General features: G+C 40.5%; 1 pseudogene; it reads left to right on the top strand.

Moving 5' to 3' along the window:
• LOC102817424 overlaps nucleotides 1–121 on the top strand; it is a 3,510-nt pseudogene extending 3,389 nt beyond the window's left edge.
• Nucleotides 122–12,518: the final 12,397 nt, after the last annotated feature.

Below are 12,518 nucleotides of genomic sequence, written 5' to 3' on the forward strand. Positions count from 1 at the left end.
AACAACAACAACAAAACAAACAGCAGAAAAAAAAAGAATAAAGTGGGTTTTGTCAAGGAGATAATGCTCACCTGGCTATTGTGGTGAGTGCATTAATCAACTCATCAGGCAGCTGAACTAGACCCAGAATGTCTGAAAGCATAGTGTATTGGTGGAGGCATGTGTTTCTCTTTTCTGAATTGTCATCGAGTGTTTTCAAAGAGATTGTTTTCTGCTGTCTTCTGAAACTGAAAGTGAAAGGACAGTGGGTGGGGTGCATTGCAAGCACCTCCCATGTCAAAGCATTTTCCCAAGGAAAAATGCCATTGTTTTCTACTTGGACACCATCTCTTCTGGAATAGGCAAAGGATTTGTAGTTGCCATTGGAGAAGGAGATCTGCTTTGTCAACCCTGGGATTTAATGTCAGTGAATACAAAAACACGTGTATAAGACTCTCCCAAGACCCATGCAACAGTAGACCAAGCTCAGGGACAGATTTGACCTGGGGTTCCTAAATTCTTTCAAGTGTAAAGAACTTGAAATACAATTAGAAGCACACACAAATGCTCAGTTGTCTCTATGAGTCCAAATTATGTTTTACTGATGAATTTGAGAGCTTTCAAATTTGACTGGCTATACATGTAGCTGTAGCTTCCTTTCCCTAGCCTGCAACTGTCTTGTTTCTAATTCAGGACTTTAATCTGTTCTTGAGTCATAGCCCTTGTTGAGCATCTATGAGAAGGACCCCTTCCCCAGGAAAATGGAATTTTAGACTCTTCTCAGGGACCCACACACCTATGGAGGAAGCCATGCTCTATCAGAATTGGTCGCCCAGATTCCTTTTTTTGCATCTCCTCTGGCTCAATATCCTGTAGAGGACCAAAGCTTACAAAGATAGCTGTTTCCCTTCAAATCAGTTGTTAAGTGCCACCAAGTTGATTCCAACTCATAGTGACCCTGTTTAGGGTTTCCAAGGATGATTGCTGAGTTTGAACTGTCGACCTTGTAGTTCCAGTGCTTTATCCTACAGTGTCACACAAGAACTCCTCAAACCAATTAGGTGCTTCATAATAAGGACACAACTCAAGGAAATGGTCACTTCGTTTCCACTGGGCAACAAGTGCACCATTTTCTTGGTTTGGCATGGTGTTTGCGGTCTTAGATGGGCAGCTTATTTAGACTCTTGGTGATGCCTTTCCCTTACATATTCTGAACTCTAGAAACACTGCCCTCTGTCCAGCTGGCAGTGATGCAGTAGACCAACAAAAGGACTCCTCAGGGCAGAGTGATAGACATGAACAAAGATGGTCTGATCCTGCTTGTCTTTAGCATCAGTGTCCATCCTAAACGAGGTGCACACACATCTAAACAGTTGATGAGAGTGTACCAGATCCAAGTTAAGGATTGACCTTTGCATCTTTTGGTCCCTTTAGATTAGCTTTGCTGCAGTTTTGGCTCATGGGGGTCTCAAACATAATTGTGAAACTGAGTTAGAGGTAGAACAATGCCTTAAAATGTGCCAGATTATGAGGTAATTGGGTGTTTGCCTCGAGAATAATCTGTCAATAGATTTATTGGAGGTGTTATTCTTATAGTGTAAAGCATTGTGAAATCAGATTACTTTAAAATGATGTATCACTAAGTCATAGGGGGAAAGTAGGTGTGAGGATGGAAGCTTAGTGTTTATGATACCAATCTATTTTGTACTAAACGTAGGAACAATGTTTCCACTCTTTCCTATAAAATGGAGTTAAATATACCTAGTCTGTCTGATTCACAAGTTTATTAAAAGGATTAAGCAAAGTACTTTATTAATTTAAGATTTTGTATAAATAAAAGAACTGTGTAAATGTAAAAAAAAAAAAAATTAGTCAGTGAATATACTGTGGGTCACAATAGAATATTGTTCAATTTGCTTACTTTGGATACCTCATCAGGAGAGATTAACCCATGGAGGAGAACATCATAGTTGGAAGCAGAGAGCCAAAGAAAGCATGGGAGAAACTCAGTGAGATGGATTGGCTCTAGTCAAACCACAATGATGGGCTTGAATATGCTGGGCAGATGTGAGGATGACTGCACATAAGGTTATTATGAATTGGAGTTGATGATTTAGTTATTGTTCTTATTCTTATTTACAAACAGGAAATCTGAGGAGCAGAAAACTCAGCAACTGGCCCAAGGCTCCCAGCCAGCAGGGGTGGAGGTAAAATTTGAACTCAGATGACCTGATGCCAAAGTCCTGCTTCACTCAGGACAAGCCACTGCCTCAGTGAGGCATTAATTCAAGGAGAATTAATACAATGAGGATGACATCAAACGAGCTAGAAAGACGACAGGGAAATTTAAAAGTGGTATAGCGTTGCATGAATAGTTTCTTTTAGAAAGATCGGCATGAAACTGGTCCCTATGAGGTGGAGGTTAAAGATATCCCAAATGTCCCACTTTCCCAACATTGTCATACCACTCCATAAACCATTCCAACATTGCTTCCATAAGCAATGTATCAGCTGTCTCCTCTGGAGTGCTCAGTATCCCTTCTCAGGATAAACAGATATTACTGAAAATTTCATACAGTCCACCACACTGACCGATCCATATCCCTCCATGTAAATGGATCTAGTGTTACTATTCATCATGACTCTTCCATAATGAGTTGTGGGTCTTGCATCAGCCCAAACACACTCTTCCATTCTGTAGCTTTCAAAACTAAAAACGCTACACCTAAATTAGTTGCTTTCACAGTCCATTTTATTTTATTTTATCTCAGGTTTACATTCAATAAATCATACACTTTGTTTCATCTCCAAGTTTACAATCCCCTCCATGCAACAACAGTTATCCTACTTCCTCCCTATGGTTCCTATCTATGTTCTACCCACCTTCCTATCTAACTTTGTCCTTAGAAATATTGCTCTTTGGATTTAGAATAATTGACCGTTCCATGGTGAGTATACTTTGCTAGTGTTGTTGTTCCTCATGCCCCTATAAACCTATATACTGATTGCCTAAAAATTGGACCACGAGGCTGGCTTCCTTTTTAGACTTGAAGGGTGATTGAAGGCCATAGTCTCAGGTTCCTCCAGACTCTTTCTGACAAGTAAACCCATTTTTTTTTTTAATGTTTTATTGTGAATTATGTGATAGTTTGCATGGGAGAACATTAGTTTTACATCATTCATCCTATAGTATATCATTTCATTACTATGGTTACAATCCCCTACATGCATCATCAACCAACCAAAGGGTATCCACTACAAGCCTGTCCACCGGTCATCAGCACACAGCTCCCCTCCCTCTCTGTGTCTAAAGTCCCCAACAGCTCCATCTCTCCACGCCATCATCTCTGCCTCCATCTCAGGCATCACTGCTTCTCTGGGTAGGGTTCCGCTCTCCGCTCTTCTCCCTTGATGGTCTTAGGGACCTCCACTCTTAGGCTGAAAAGTTATCACTCCCTTCCTTGCTGAAAAACGTCTACCTTTATGATTCCAACCCTCACAAACAGTCCAGATAACAATTATTCACTATTGTATCACAAGAGATCCATCTGGATTTCATTTCAGATTGTATACTACTCAGTGAAGAGTCTACCTTCCTCCATGCCCTATGAATCTAGCTTCCCTCTTGAAAGCTTGTAAGCCAGTCACTTCTTGCCTTTGTAGCCCCCACCCCCTTTTGGGTAGCCAATACCCATCCCTGTCTATTCTGTGTATGGAGGGGGTGGGAATGATCCTTGCTGTAAGGATTTGTTCCCTCTTTTGAGCTACTGCATCCATAAGTGTAGGTCAAGTTCATCAAATTGTATCAGATTACGCTTTTTTCCCTCTTCTTTCTTCTTCTGGTTGAGCTCTGATCATCCAGTCATTGAGGCCAGGTCAAGTGGGTATTATGTGCAAGTGTGGGTGCTCTTGTGCCTTCTCTTCTTATCAGCTGGATGCTTCACTTTCCACTCTAGTCCTTTGTGGCTATGTCACTGACTCTGGACCCAAGAGTCCCTAGGTCTTGCCACACTGCTGGCCAACCAGGTCTTTACCCGGGTTCACAGAAATCTATTGAACATTGCACGGCTTAGCTTGCAACTTCATTGCTGTTTTTCCCTCACTTCCCCTTATCGGTGACGAGCATAGTCACCAATCAGAGTGTGTATTGAGTCTTAGTCTTGGAAGGGGGTTTGCACTGAGGGGACCCGACCACTTGCCTTGATATTTCCTGGGCAAGCAACTTGATTGTTCTTGTACTAACAGTCAGTCTGCCTCTGTTGTTTTGCATTTTTCCTGTAGGTCTTTCTTTCAAGAAGTATCTTCTATTCTTCCAGCAGCTCCAGGCTGGTCTGCTAATCCTTTCAAGTGGAAATTTCCCATCTCTGAAGATCTAGATGTGGTTCAGGCTTCCACCTATAGTCTTATGTATTGCAGAGACTCCACAGGAAGCCTCCTTCACTGGGCACGTTGTAGCCGCATTTTAGGTATTCCAGTCAGTTATAGGCAGAAGATGGACTTACAAGCTTTCTATGGTGATGTTTCTGGCTATTCCTTTCTCTCCCCCTCAAGTGTCTATTTTATAATATAATGCAAGGAAAACCAAGATTCAAAAGAAAGCCAACCATCTTAACATTATTCCCCCCTTTTCCGCATTCCAACCATGGCTTAATCTCTGTATACCAGAACCCTGTTGTTCCAAGGTTGTGCATACGTCATTATTTACCTCTGTCCCACTTAGCCCATTCAAACCTGCCTAATTGTTCTCCCATCTGCTTTGTTCTTCCGTTCCCCTCTCCCTTCTTGTATATTGCCCCCCTCCCCAGCACCCAAACGGTCCTGTGTCTATTCCCTGCCCTGTGCTCCACCTTCCCCTCCCTCCCCTCACCCTACCCCCAGTAAACCCATTTTTTTAAATTTTATTTTTATCAAATAATTTTGAGTTTTGTTCAATGTTTTTTCCTACTCTATCTGGACCCTCTAATGTAATTCCTTTCAGGGTAATTGGTGGTGGTAGCCAGGCACCATCTTGTTCTCTTGGTCTCAGAGTCATGGAGACTGATGTTCATATACTCTATTAGTCCATTGGACTAGTTGATTCCAAGCCTCTTCAGTTCTCTTCACGTTTCTCTCTTCTGCACATGGAGAGACCAACAGCTGCACCTTAGATAGCCACTCATGAGCTTTCAAGATCCCAGACACTAGTCACCCAACCAGGATGTAGAACAGTGTCTTTGTGGACTATGTTATGCCAATTGGCCATTGTGTCCCTTGAGACTATGGTCCTGAGCCTCCAGACCCATTAACGCTTTTACACTTACCTCTAATGCAAACAGTTTCCAGCAAGCAGCTACTTGGGAAACTTACTCCCATGTGTATACCATGGCAAGATTCAAGGATGGTCAACTAATAATAAATACTTCTTGTATAGGTCAGGTTTATGATTCGGATTCCCACTCTTTGTTAGTTAACAAAGTGGATACATTACTAGAAACTACCTACCTCTTTAAAGTGGATAAGAAAGGTAGTAGGGATAGTAATAGCAATAAATAAATAGTAACACCAATCAAAAGGAGCGCTGGTAGTGTAATGGTTACGACTTGGGCTGTTAATCTCAAGGTCAGCAGTTCAAAACTACCAGCTGTTCCGTGGAAGAAAGGTGAAACTTTCTGCTCCAGTAAAGATTTATAGCCTCAGACACCCTGTACAGGGTCGCTATGAGTCAGAACCGATTCCCTGTCACACCACTACCACCACCCCTGGTAACCATCCAAGAATGTTTCTTTTAGTATGGAAACCTTTTCTTGTTTCTATTATTATTTTACAATAATAGTATCATACAGTGTTTGTCCTTTGGTGTTCACGGTCCATTTTAGTAACAATTCCTCGAGAAGCTGACAATGCCAATCTACAATCTTCCTTTATACTATACCTCCTGGTTTCAATAACTTCTTGGTTTTGTCCCTTCCCTTCTTGAAATACCTTCTTGGTGACCAGTGGTTATAGAGGTACTTCCTATTGTTCTAACCCAATTTTTCCTTCCTGAGTCAGATCTTCTGAGACAAGTTGTCATAGCTTTGACTGAATCGCATCTGGACTTGTTTCTGTTTCTGGACTTGTTTCTTGTTTCATCAGCCCCTACATTCCTTTCCTTTGTCATTGCAGTTATTGGTGGTTGGTGATTATGTGCTGTGGAGTCAGTTCCGACTCATAGTAACCCTATATAAGGTTTTCGAGGCTGTAAATTGTTTACGGGAGCTGAAAGCCTCATCTTTCTCTCGCAGAACACCTAGTAGTTTAGTACTACTGGTAACAAAAATCTTGCTCTTTCTTTATCACTCTGCATTCAACTAACTGATTCATTGGAACTTAAATCTACATCTACTAATCCTATATCCAATAAATAGCTTTTGCTTTGTGTAAGTGATCTCAGCTGCTTTAATCCATGAGTGATCTTTCTTCCATCCAGAAACCAAAGGTTCCTCATTTTTCCATTCATCCGCCTTTCCCCCAAACCACATACTACAGTGAGTTACATTGCCGCAAAACCCACCATTCTGACATCAGCTGCATGAATAATTTCTTTTAGAGAGATCAGCCTGAAGCTGATCCCTATGAGGTGAAGGTTAAAGATATCCCAGATGTCTGACTTTCTCAACATATTATACCACTCCATAATCCTTGATGGTAATCACCACTCCTCCCCTCCTTCATGTCCTTGGGTTTTATACATGCTGCAACATCTCACAGAACTCTCTGTCAAAGGAAATGGTTCACACAATTGTGGAGGCTGGTAAGTCCCAAATCTGTAGTTCAGAGGTCAGTCTAGAGGACTCTCCCCATCCACTTAGTCTCAAGAGCTGAGGAGTTCAAATCAGTTCAGATGACAGGCCGTTGATGCAAAAGGTACAGGAATTGGTGAATCAGGTCAGGTGATAGCCCCCAAATCCCAGGAACTTGAAGTCAGACATGATGAGCCAAGTGCAAGATTCAGAGCAGAGAGTGAACTTTGCCAAAGCATTACCATATATTGGACTTAAACCATGCCCCCAGGAAAACTACAGGCAGTCAGAGAGAAGCTAAAAGAGGGTTTTTAGGTCATTTCAAGCTTCTTGTATGTCCTAAAATAGGCAGGAAAGTGGCAGGCAGGCTCCTCATTCTTTGTGCCCCTTCACTTCCACCTCAGGAGGCCTGGGCACAGTTTCCCAGAAGGTTGCTTCTCAAAGTCAGGTACTTGAATCAGCAGCATCCCTTCACACAAGCTTGTTTAGAAATTCAGGCTCTCAGACCCCACCCCAGACCCAGGGGCTCAGCACAGTGGTTTTCAACAAGGTGATTCCCATGGACTGTACATGAGAATTTGTGAAGCACTTCTCTCAAAGAAATCACACGTTCCTTTCATTTTTAATTTATGAAGTATTTTAATACCTTAAGAAGTTTGAGAACAATGTAGCAAGCACTTAAGAGATTACCGCTCAGATATAACAAACGGTGGCATTTTGGGACTGTGATTTAAAGGATGTGACTGTGGCCTTGGGACAAGAATGCACTGGGGGTTGGGGAGACCCAGGCTTAGCAGCTAGATGACCTTGGGCAAGCTACTTAACCCACAGAGTCTTGGGATACCAGAATGAGGTCTCTGATTTTCAACTAATTCCATTTTACATTCCTGTAGGTTGGCATTTTTTACATTCCTGGATATCAGAGGGTTGGGGGAATCTCAGGCTCCCAAGGTTCCCTCTCCTCTATTATATCTCATCTGTATGCTGCACACTGGGATTCTGTGCAATAACATCTGTGTTTGGAAAACTGAAAAATTCTGTAGTTTAAAAACTTAGATAGCAAAGAGTAACTGCCAGGGATATTGGAGTCCTGCTGTGGTGCTGTAGGATCAGCATTGGACTGCTAACTAGGTCGGTGGTCGCTATGAGTCAGAACTGACTCGATGGCACTTGACAACAACAAAAAACCATGGATAGAAAGATGGGGCTTTCTACTCCCATAAAGATTTACAGCCTCGGAAACCCTGTACAGGGGTCACTATGAGTTGGAACTGACTCCACGACACATAACCACCACAACCATTCAACAACTACTGGGATTTTAAAAACAGTAAAAAAAAAAAAATTCTACAATAATAAATTTGCAATGATGTACAAAATGAATTGGGGAGGGAATAAACTGACCTCTTGGTTTTCAAAATGTAGTCTGCACACCAGCAACATCAGCTCACCTAGAAGCTTGTAAGAAATGCAGTCTCAAGCCCATCTCAAAGGTATGGAGTTAGAATCTGCATTTTAATTTTAGGCAGTTCACAAATACTTCAAGGATGTATTAGTGAGGGCCCAAACCAGGGGTTCGAGTCCAACCATCCCCTGGAGGGACAGTCCCAGTGAGGGAAGGAGCCCGTGGTGTGGGACTGGTGAATGGTAGAAGAATGCCCCTACTCCTCATTTCTTGGGGCCAGGGGACCCAGCAGATTGTGCCATTGCCAGAACATAGGCATTGTTAGTATTTCTGAGTTTTCAAGAAACATAAAATTCAGGACTCAATGGGAAATAACCAAAATTTTCAATTCTAGTAAACCAATTTTTAAATTGTACTGAACTTGGGAACACTTTTTTTTTCCTCTTTTAATTTGCACAAGCATTTTTATAACCAAAAAATGTAATCATTGCATAAATTTGAAAAATAAAGAAACACATAAAATGGGTAGGGTGCAGAATCCTCGTTACCTTATTCAACAACTATGGGATAATAGCTATTAACTTTTTGTTCTATGTTTTTCTACACTTCAAAAAAAAATTATTATACAAGGCAGTCTTCAAGACATTTCTGAATACCCTAATTCTAATTATTATAGAGACAATATAATTATTAAGATGTAATAAGAGGTCAGACTGTCTTGTACTAAACATGTCATAGCAACACAGAAGATGATGCCGTAGTAACCGACCTTCATGTTTCAAACAAAAACAATATGAGCTCTTTTTTATGAGAAAATGAATGTACCTTTTTTGTCCTCCAGCACATGAAAAAAAAAAGACAAAAAAGCAGGATAAAACTATTTTTACCCCCTTCCTTCTGCTCTTTTCCTTCCTTTTCTTTTTGACTGTCTTCTCTATCACCGAAGTTAGCACGTGTCTACACTTTACCCAGTTAACTGTAAACCCTTCCCTCCTACCCCTGGTAACCATCTTTATAATAAACGTAGAAAGTTTATTCTCTAATGAAGAACTTTCCTTGGCTTTTTACAGAAGTGGTCTCAGACAATATCTGTTCCTTTAACTATTTCACTCAGCATATTATCCTCCAAGTTCCTCCACGTTATGTGGTGTTTTATGGGTTCATCCTTATTCTTCAGTGTTGCATAATATTCCATTGTGTGTATGTACCAAAATTTGTTCAACCATCTAAGCTGTCTCTATTTTTTTACTATTGTGAATAATGCTGTAGTGAACATGGGCATGCATACAGTTATTCATGTTACAACTGATATTTTTTGAGGATATACATACCAAGTGGAGAGATTGATGGATCTTATGGTATTTCTAGTTCCAACCTTCTGAGAAGGTCCCATTTTACAGTCCCATAAACAGTGTAAGAGTGTCCCATACTCTCCACACCTTCTCCAACATGTGCTGTTTTCCTTTTTTTGAACTTTGCTATTAATGCTGGGGTAAGATGAGATCTTTCTGTTCTGATTTGCACTTGGTGTGGCACTATAGAATAAGTACTGGGCTGCTGACCACAAGGTCAGTGGTTCAAACCCACCAGCTGTCCTTAGGAAACCCTCTACAGGGTCACTGTTAGTTGGAACTGACTCAATGACATTTAACAACAACAACCGCAATGGCTGGTGTGGCGCAGCAGGATAAGCACTGCTTGCTAAATGCAGGGTCAGCGGTTCAGACTTACCAGTCGCTCCTTAGACATTGATGTTTATATGTTCCATTTCATTTTTGACAACTTCCAATTTTCCCAGAAACATACTTCCTACATTCCATGTTCTGATTTTCAATGGATGTTTACAGCTGTTTCTCTTCATTTTGAGTTGTGCCCCATCAGCAAATGAAGGTCCCGCTGGCTTTTCTCCCACTGGCTTTACTCCATTCGTCATCACGGTCAACTCTATTTTGAGGAGGCAGCTCTTCCCCAGTTGCATTTTGAGTGCCTTCCAACCTGAGGGACTCAATTTCTGGCACTATATCTGACAATGTTTCTCTGCTGTTCATAAGGTTTTCAGTGACTAAATATTCAGAAGTAGTTCATCACTCCTTCTTCCTTCGTCTGGAAACTCATCTAAAACCTATCCAACATGGGTGACCCTGCTGGTATTAAAATACTGATGACATAGCCTCTTTCAGAATCACAGCAACTCAGAAAGCACCACAGTACGACAAACTGACAGATGAGTGGTAGATGGTAAGTATATCATGTCATTTTTTACATGTACATTCATTGACATTAATTACTTTCATGTTATACAACCATCACCACTATCTGTTTCAAAAATTTCTATCACCTAGAACAGAAGTTCTAGAAGATCTCTTGTAGCATTGTTAAATAAGCACTTGCAAGGTCAGTTTTAAACAAAAGGTCAATGGTTCAAACTCACCAGCTGCTCCTTAGAAACACTATAAAGGGTCATTCTGAGTTGGAACCCGACTCAAAGCTCTTAACAACAGCAATAAGAATAGAAGCTCAGTGCCACAGGGGTCATTTAAAACAGAAACCAACAAAAAGCCCCAAAATGCCAAAATAAAGCAACTAAATAAACTATAAAAAGTCAGAATATCACCTTGTTTGAGCTCAGCTAGGAATGTTGCATGACTCAAATTTTTTGGCACTTTTGAATGACCACGAAAGTGCTGCAAATACTGATTTTGGAGCTATAAATACGAATCGACCTTGTAGTCCAGTTCTTTTCCTACAACGCTGTATCAGAACTCCATTGTAAATGCAGAATGCATGAATACTGAGGATTGACTGTGTAGGGGGCTTCAGATGTTCATGGAAAAATAGAATTAGAGGCCAATGGGTTTATTCCATGAACTCTTTGAAAACTCCTCATATGTGTGTGTGGTGTTTATGTGGTATGGGTGGTGTATATGTGTGATGTGTGCATGTGCAGTGTATGCGGTAAGTCTATTTGTGTGTGTATGTGTGTGTATACCTGTGTCTGGAAGAAAACACAAGCAACAACAATGTCTGCTGTGGAAAACTAGGCACCAGACAGACTTTTAAATTTTGAACCAGGAGAATGTATTACTAAAAAACAAGAAACTAATAGGTAGATACAATTAAAGTAAAGTTCAAAAATGTGACCTGAAAGAATAGAAAAAATTTTTTTAAAGTCACTTGCTTGTGACATTGAATGTAAGAAATGTTGGCAGCAGGTAAGTTAGGAGAGATGGGAAAAAGGCAGGTGTTCACACGGACAGAAATGATGTGTATGTACAGAGACCAGATTGCTCACAGTTCTGATTGCACACTAATTTATACATTTTCATAATATAAATATGTATATCCCATAATTCAGTGGGATTTAATGCTATTATATATTTTAACAACTTTCTATTGTGAATTAAGTGAAGGGTTACAGAGCAGTTTATCAGTTTTCCATTCAGTATATCATATACTTTGCTTCATTACAATGACTGCAATCACCTCCATGTATCATCAGTGAATAGTAAATACCTCTGTTCACATTTACTATTGCATTCTTTCCTGTGGCTCTCATTACCATCATCTTTTCTCTGCTAACCTCCCTTTTTTTTGTATATTGTATATTGCCTGCCCAGTCACCCATATTTACATGTGTCTACCGTTTAGCCCAGACTTTTGATGTGGCTCTGTGGATCAGCACTGGGCTGTGAACCACAAGGTCAGTAGTTCAAACCCACCAACTAGCTGCTCCTCAGAAATCCTATACAGGGTCACTATAAATCAGAATTGACTCAATGACACTTAACAACAGAACCCTCTAGCCCATGAGTAGTATTCCCTTTCCTTCCCCCGACTCCTAAACTTCTTAGATTGTTTATTTTATTAAGATAATATTTTCTTAACTGTTTACAACATTGGTCTCATACAAAATTTGGTCTTTTGTGACTGACTAATTTCACTCAGTATAATGTATTCTAGTTTCACCCCTGTTGTGAGGTGTTGTGCGGACTCATTGCTATTTTTCAACATTGCTTAGTATTTCATTGTGTGTCTGTACCAAAGTTTGTTTTACCATACTTCTGTTGATGAACATTTAGGCTGTCTCCATCTTTTTGATGTGCTTCTTGCAAACATCATATTGAAGGATCCTGTTTTCTAATTCATTCTGCACTCTCTGTCTCTTGACTGATGCATGTAATCCATTTATATTCAGTGTAATTATCAATAGGTATGAACTGATTGCTATCCATTTACTGTGTTTGTTATTATTTTTTAATGGTGCTTCTCGTGGAACGAGAGATATCATTGCTGATGTCCGATGGATCTTGGTTAAAAGCAGAGAATATCAGAAGGATGTTTACCTGTGCTTTATTGACTACGCAAAGGCTTTC

This window comes from Chrysochloris asiatica, unplaced genomic scaffold (assembly GCF_000296735.1).
Source record: "Chrysochloris asiatica unplaced genomic scaffold, ChrAsi1.0 scaffold00141, whole genome shotgun sequence".
In the NCBI taxonomy this organism is placed as follows: domain Eukaryota; kingdom Metazoa; phylum Chordata; class Mammalia; order Afrosoricida; family Chrysochloridae; genus Chrysochloris; species Chrysochloris asiatica.